Source organism: Colossoma macropomum, unplaced genomic scaffold (assembly GCF_904425465.1).
Source record: "Colossoma macropomum unplaced genomic scaffold, Colossoma_macropomum, whole genome shotgun sequence".
In the NCBI taxonomy this organism is placed as follows: Eukaryota; Metazoa; Chordata; class Actinopteri; order Characiformes; family Serrasalmidae; genus Colossoma; species Colossoma macropomum.
This window is the reverse complement of record NW_023496051.1, coordinates 1,809,572-1,818,046: the sequence shown is the minus strand read 5'-3', so window position 1 is coordinate 1,818,046 and position 8,475 is coordinate 1,809,572.

Sequence of the window (8,475 nt, the reverse complement as noted above, 5' to 3'; positions counted from 1 at the left end):
AAAGCTTTGGAGACTTTCACTGACTTCTTCTTTGGGGCACAGCTGCTTTCATATATGAAAATGAGTTTCACTGAATAAAACATTACAGTGTAACTTGCTTGTTTACTCACTATTGTTATGACGCAAACAAGCTGATGATCTCAAGGCATGCCACTCCACATGCCGGACATAACATTAATCTAAAGGCTAACTTTAGACTACCTGCATAACATTTCAGAATTATAAATAGTATACACGTGCAAAAGTTTGGGCGCCCCTGGTCAAGTTACATTTTGTTAATTGCACATTTTAGCTCACGATTACTGTTTATTTGCTGACATATTGTGAAAGACAAAACAAAAACAGAAAAAAGGCCCGTGTGAAAGTCTTATGTTCTTTTTTCTGATATGTTAAACATCAGCAAGTAAACAGTAACTGTGCACTAAAATCAGCAGGAAATGCTTAAGTGTGTTCCCTGTAGAGGATGTGTTGACTTATTTTCACACAGAAGATCAACCACACATGTCATTTGACCAGGAACTTTTGCATATGACTGCATATCATGTTGCAGGTTGTGAAAGATGCTTTAGCGTGAATAATATGCATTATGAATAAGAGGGATTTAAAGACTCAACCTAAATCTGCTTTGTTTCTAATTATGTTAATCTTGTTCTTGCAGGCCAACAGTAAATGTAATGTACTAAGTTCACCCTTTGAATAATGTTCCAATGACTAATAAATGACCAGATTTCTCTCCTCTCAATGTAAACTGGGCGGTCCTTATCTTGGGTAACGCACCCGTAAGCATCTCCCTGACCAATCACAAGGCTGACGTCTCTTGCCCCGACCACACAAAACAGTCCGGGTCAGAGAAACTTAGCGAGGTGAAGCTAACCCAGCATAACCAAAAGCTAGCCAGCTAGACCAGCTGTCTGTTTATTCATACACCAACACTGTTTGTTCATCCATTTCTTCATTCGCTTGTTCACTAATCTGTTCGTTTGTTGGATGGACGGACGAACAAACAGATGAAGACCACCATCCATCCATTTGTTCATTGGTCTCACCTGGTTGATTCCTCTGTCTCTTCTTAATTACGCTGATATTAATGCTGCATGCAGTTGCTGTCAGAAATGGGTAAAATGTGCTTAAACAGCCGACAAAGTCATATTTACAAGAGGTAAAGTTGGCATGCTTCAGTTAGATCAGGGGTCGGCAACACGTGGCTCCTCTACCTCCCTGTTGCGGCTCCACAGCAGGATTAGATTTTTTGGTAAAAATAAAATAATCCTTCTTTGCAGTAAAATAAAGCTCTGCTGGTTGTTCTAACCCAGTTTAACAATAATTGGTCTTAAACACTGGAGTTAATGTAGAATAGCTAACTCACCCTTTAACCCTGAAGACTGGCATGCAGACTGCTGGTCACCGTAGCAACACAATCTCACCTAGCTACTAGCTAACGAAACAGCAAAGAGAAAAAATCTACATCGAAAAATGATGTAACTAACATCGAAAAATTGGAGCTGAATTGACTTATTTGCGTTTAAAATCACTCCAGCTGGTTTCCTTATATGTTTAATCTGCAACGAGAAACTGTCAAACACTAAAAAAAATCACAAGGCTGAAGTCACTTTCTTATTCGCCAGCTTTGAATTTTCCCGTTCCACCTTAAATGGTGCAGCAGTTACATTGTGGCGCCTCAGGCACCCTTCAAGGTGGAACGTGAAAATTCGAACAAGAAGCTGTCGAAGGAGAAGCGACTTCAAAAATCGAACGTTGAGAAACTGTTCTACTTTTGAGGAAACGTTTCCAGCTGGAGATGTGAGAAAAGTGGCTATAGCTGAGCTAAAGCTTAAAGCAGAGCAAAGTAAGTCTGTGTTTTCATTATTATATTTTTAGCCTATACTAGAACATCAGCACATACTGAGACATATTTACAGCCAAGATGGTAAAATGGCCATAAAATGTTGTGGCTTCCAAGGCGGTTAGGTTTTTGTTGAAAGGTCAAAATGGCAAAGAAAAGAAAGGAAAGACAGCAAAGAAAAACGATTTGCATTCTGCAGTCCGCTATGCTTTCTTTTACAGATTAGCTGCCATAGTTACTTAATCCAACAATAATTCAAATTTAGTTGATGATTGGAATCAATTAGACACAGCCAGCACTGCATTTTGCCGGCCCTGTTGAATCTACACATCACTTAAATAGGACCTTTCCAGCAATGTGAAGTAAGCTAAAAGGTCCCACCAAGCATTGCACTATACTGAGATCAAAAGAAATTCCTGAAGAGATGGGAAAGATAATTAAATATGTCAGTCTGGAAAACGTTACAAAGCCATCTCTAAGGCTCTGGCACTCCAGCGAAACATGGTGGGAGCCGTTATCTCTAAATGGAGAAAATTCCGAACAGTGGTCAGTCTTCCCAGAAGTGGCCAGCCTACCAAGATTCCTCTGAGAGCACAGCAATGACTCCTCCAGGAAGTCACAAAGGATGCAGAACTTCTTAGGAACTGCAGGCCTCGCATGCCTTTCATAAGGTCAGTGTTCACTGATGAAACCATGAATTTTGCTCTGTACCAGAACATCCTGCAGGAGATCATCCAGTCATCAGTCTATTATCTGATGCTTTTTTTTGGTGTGTTGGGTGTATCTGTGAACAAGCACCCAAACGGAGTCGACCCTCTGGTAAATACAACCTTCCGATGAGCATCTGAACGCAGCATTAATCTAGCGTGTTAGGACTTCTGTTCATCTCCTGAAGCCCTAACCAATAGGAGAGCTCACTTAGTTATATCTACCTACATACCACAGAGAAAAACTATTCCTGATTGGCCAATTTTCTGCTTGACTGAAAGATGTGACCCATTTGTTTGCATCCAAAACTTTACAGTGAAACTAGAGTAGTACTGTGAGATTAAACACAAGTATTATTCTATTAAATAAAAATGAACTAAAAATTACAGACATGCATTATTTAGTTTCCAGAAATCATGAGGCGTTCTCTAAAGGCCCAGAAGGCCCTGAGGGTTCCCCTCTTGCATTGTAGTAGTACTCATTTTTTCATTATTAAGTTTTGGTCGAAAACCAGAGAAATGGTGAATGGAAAATCCAAAAGGGGGGGACAACTGAACCGTAGTCCAACCAGGTTTCAGTCAGTTTTTAGAAAGAGCCCTGCTGGCATACGAGCTGCTATGTACAAGGTAAAATATGTGTTAATGTCTGTTACAGGTTTCAAATAAAACATATGGAAAGGCTTTTGCAAGCTTAGAAAGGCCATGTTTAATCTAGAACTGCCAAAAAATGTTGCACCAGTTTTAGATTAACACTAACATACTATTAGAAATCCCATAGGGCCGCTAGCAGAAATTAGCATTAAGATCATTACACATTCATACATCTTATTTGGATGACAATAAATGAATTGGAGTATGGGTATAACTGATTTTATCTTGCACTCCAAATGCGATTTTTCAGTTGGTGAAAAAGTGACATTATTTTATTTGCCACCTGTTCGATTTTTGCAAATTTTTACCGACGACAAAATCTCCCTGACCAATCACGGCCCTCTCTGCTGTTGGCATGACGACAGCCAAGATGACAGAGTAGCTTTGTTCCAGTACATAGAACTTTTTTTCAAACATCAGAAGGATCAGAATCTCCGAAAGCAGCTCAAACTAGACTACAAACATCAAGTTACATGTGAAAGAACTCGTTCAGCTTCTGAATGAAGCGATGAAGCTCTTCACGCTACTTTCACTTTTCCAGAATGGACAGTAGCCCAGTGTCAGTGGTTGATTTAAATATTCTGCTAATATTTATATTTATATGTTTGAAAAGGTGTTTTGTTTTTTTTGGTTTTTTTTTTGGCCCGAATTTAGTCCTTTAGGCCCAAAATGATGGCCTAGCACTTAGTGTCACCATCTCCCACTAGATTTCGATAGGTGAACATGTCTGTCCTGTGAGAAAACAATCAGTCAATCAATTTGTTAGGTTAATGACACATTTTGTATTTCTAAAAGTATTCACACCCCTTCTGATTAGTGACTACATTAAGATGCAACCATCAAGGTCACCAGGCCCAATGCCAAACATAAGCTAGAGGGGATAAAGCCCCTCCCCCAGCATTGTACTGTATCTGCAGTGTTAGAGCTCCATCCAAAACCTTTGGGATGAGCTGGAGTGATCCAGCACTGATCATTCAACATCAGTACCTGTCCTCACTAATGCTCAATCAAATCCTCACAGCAATGTTCCAACGTCTAGTGTAAAGCCTTCCCAGATTAGTAGAGGCTGTTACTGTAGCAAAGGGGGGCAAACTTAAAAAAATTAATACCCTTCATTTCAGAAGAAACGCTGGTGTCTACAAACTAATAGTGAAATAATGTGTATAATAATGTGAGAACATGATTTAAATTGTGCTGAAATTCAAATATAGATCATTACAGTTATGACGAACTGTTCCAGCAGAAAAACACTTCAAGCACATTGTAATAACCTGAAACGTGAGTTATGGTGGGAGCAAACTGCCCCTTACAGCACAAAAGGAGTACTGCACCTTTACTACCATGTTAGAAGCAGAATATTCCTGGTAAAATGCAAATTATGCAGAGAAATAATGTTGAATTATGTTGTGAAAATGAATAAAATCCACTTCTAGTAAAAGAAATTGCTGTTCACTTATATATCTAGACACAACCTTCAAACAGACATAATAATAAACCAACATACACAAGATAATCAGTCGTACAAAATCACTATCATACAAAAAGTTGAATCATTTTTCAGACTTCTAATTTGAAATTTGAAACCAGCAGCTGCCTTTACACTATGTGGACATTCTATGACGAGTCTAAAATGACTTGGAATAAAATTCCTAAAATTAAAATATAATAAAGTAGAACGTTTTTTTTCCTCCATCTCCAATATACAGTGCTGTGAAAAAGTATTTGCCCCCTCCCAATCTCTTCTATTTTTGCATATTTATCACCGGTCGTCAGTCTGGGATCTGATGCTCAGTTGGGTGATGCAGCAGGACAGAGATCCAAAGAGCAAGTCCACATCTGAATGGCTCAAAAGTAGCTAAAGGAAAGTTTCAGAGAGGCCTGGTCAAAGTCCTGAACCCCACTGAGATACTGTGGTAGGACCTTAAATGGCCAGTTAATGCTTGAAAGCACCCTAATGTGGCTGAATTAAGAATATACGAGGTTTTCTCACAACAAAGAGCAGAAATGCACCAATATAAGTCAAAATCTCCCGAACCCAGCAGAGGAGTCTACACTACACTAACACAGTCTCAGCCCGGCTGCATTCCAACGACACCACAACGTACTGCATTTCCCCTCCGGAACAAGAGAGCACAGCTGCACTTCTAATGAACATTTCAGAATCCAATATAGCATCAATATAACTGAGCTGTGCACAGTCAAGCTTAGCACAAACTGAGAAGCACTGCTATGAGGTAAACAGATGTTACTCATATTATGCAAGCAAAAGGCAATGAAAACATGCTGTTTAAAACAGAATGTTATCATCTATTTAGGAATCAAGAATGAAAAATAAAATACAATTTTCTATTACGGTACCTGTACAAGACTGTGTCTGTAGGAAATCCAGTTTGTGGTGGGCCAAGAAATATATTTTTGAGGGACAGACCTGGTTTTAGAAGACATGGTTTACGGCAAAAAGGTATTTTAAATAGCAAAAATACAATAAATATGGGCAATATGACGATATTTTATCGTTATTATGATAAAAGTTGCATTGAAGTTGCAGGTTCATTATTATTATTATTATTATTATTATTATTATTATTATACTTTGTATATGTGGCACTACACATGTTCCAACTTATTAAACCTCAGTAATTCTTAATATCATATCATGAAAATGTCTTGAAGTATCGTGATGTAATTGCCATATTGCCCACCCTGCTGACTGATATATAAGCTAGCTGGTAATATCAGTATTGACTATTTATCAGTATCAGCAATAACTTGACATTCAACAATCGGTTGATTTGATCAGTTATTGGACTAGCCTTATAAAATCAGCCACATTTTTCATCAGGCCCTAATTTTCACACGCAAAAATTATTAACATACTACTTGCTGAATTAACTTGAACAAACAGAATGGATTGGATTATTATTATTATTATTATAATCAGAATGCAATTATTTTTACATTAATGCATTATTATTATTACTACTATGTAAATATAATGGAAAGCTGACCCCTTTGCAATGTTTGTCACAACTTCGATAGCTAAAAATTCCACTTGATTTCTGATTAAAGTTTCATTAAGATTAAGTGACCCTTATTAGTGCCACAACAGGGAAATTTCACCTCTGCATTTAACCCATCCATTCAGTGAAACACCACATACACACTAGTGAACACACACACTAGTGAACACACACACTAGGGGGCAGTGAGCACACTTGCCCGGAGCAGTGGGCAGCCCTATCCACAGTGCCAGTTGGGGGTTAGGTGCCTTGCTCAAGGGCATTTCAGTGATGTACGGTCGGCTCAGGGGACCAAACCCGCGACCTTCGGGTCACAGGGCTGGTTTCCTAACCTCCAGCCCACGACTGCCCCAATTCATATGGATGCACCGAGAATATCTTCCCAGATCTTTCCTTAAAGTTTTTAACTTATCTTGCATAATTACCTACATTTTACCCATTTCATATATCTCAGACCAAACAGTGAAGTAAGCGCTAATGTTTAAACATTTGACTTAGTTGTATTAGCTACACTACCTGGCCAAAAGTATGTGGACACCTGACCATCACACTTCACACACACACACATCTACTAAGCCACTTATCCTTCTGGGTTGCGGGGGGAGCTGGACCCTATCCCAGCAGTCATTGGGTGGAAAGCAGGATACACCCTGGTCAGGTCACCAGTCTATCGCAGGGCAGACAGACATATACATTCACACACACACTCACTCACACCTAGGGGCAATCTAGCATGTCCAACTGTCCTGACTGCAGGACTGTGGGAGGAAACCGGAGAACCCAGAGGAAACCCATGCAGACATGTGAAGAACATGCAAACTCCACACAGAAAGGACCCTGGTCACCAGGCCAGGGAATCGAACCCAGCCCCTCTTTGCTGTGAGGCCACAGCGCTACCCACTGCGCACCGGAGTCGGCCCCTTTGTGGTTATACCAGCCTCCACTCTTCTGTGAAGGCTTTCTACAAGATGTTGGAGTGTGTCTGTCAAATTCATGCCCATTCAGTCAAAAGAGCATTTGTGACATCAGACACTGATGTTGGACAAGAAGCCTTGGCTCGCAATCCCAGATATATTCAGTGGGGTTGAGGTCAGGGATCTGTGCAGGTCACTGGAATTCCTACGCACAAAACTCATCAAACCATGTCTTTATGGAGCTCGCTTTGTGCACAGGGGCTCATAACTACCTAAAATGTCCTTGTAGGCTGTAGCATTAACATCACCCTTAACTGAAACTGAGGGACACAAACCCTGAAAAACAGCCCCAGCCCATTATCCCTCCTCCACCAAACTTTACTATTAGCACTATGTATTCCAGTAGGTAGTGTTTATCTGGCATCCACCAAACCCAGGCTTGGCCATCAGACTGCAGAGAACATGTTTTCACTGCTCCAGAGTCCAGTGGCTGCGTACTTTACACTGCCCCAGCCGTCGCCTGGCATTGCACATAGTCATCTTGTGATAGCGATAGTGCTGATGCTCCTTCTAGAGGCAGTTTGGAACTCGGTAGTGACCAATACAACACAGCATACGCAACTATTATGTGAGCGCTTTAGCACTCGGAGCCACGCTCTGTGAATTTGCATGGTCTACTGCTTTGTGGCTGAGCTGTTTTTTCTCTTAGATGCTTCCACTTCACAACAATAACACTTACTGTTGTCCAGGGCTGATCTAGCAGGGCAGAAATCTCACAAACTGACTTGTGGCAAAGGTGGCATCCTATGACAGTGCTATGTTTAAAGTCACTGGTCTCTTCAGCATGTATCTATGGAGACTGCATGGCTATGTGCTTGATTTTACACACCTGTTAGCCATGGGTGTGGCTGAAACACCTGAACTCAGTAATTATGAGGGCTGTCTGCAAACTTTGGTGTATAAGTGTATAAGACACCTGTGTATTAGACACTTCTTATTATCAGCAGAACTGAACCTTAAAGGAGTAGCGTGGAAAAATTGCTAATGCTATAAATGACAAAGTTAGAACCTGATTGGGTTTAATCAAATTCTGCTAATCTTGATAATTAACGGCTCTTAACACTCATTTATTATTAACTGTGTTAGCATTGCTGGTCGAACTATTCTTATAGAAGGCACATCAAACTAATCATAAGAATAATACTAAGAAGAAGAATGTTTATTTGGATTTCTAGCATGTCAGAGTTTGGTGAAAGCAATCAAGCAAAAAGAAAGAATGCGAGAATAATGAAGAAATATCGAGTGCCTCAGTGACCGCAGTGACCTCAACTTCACCTCAT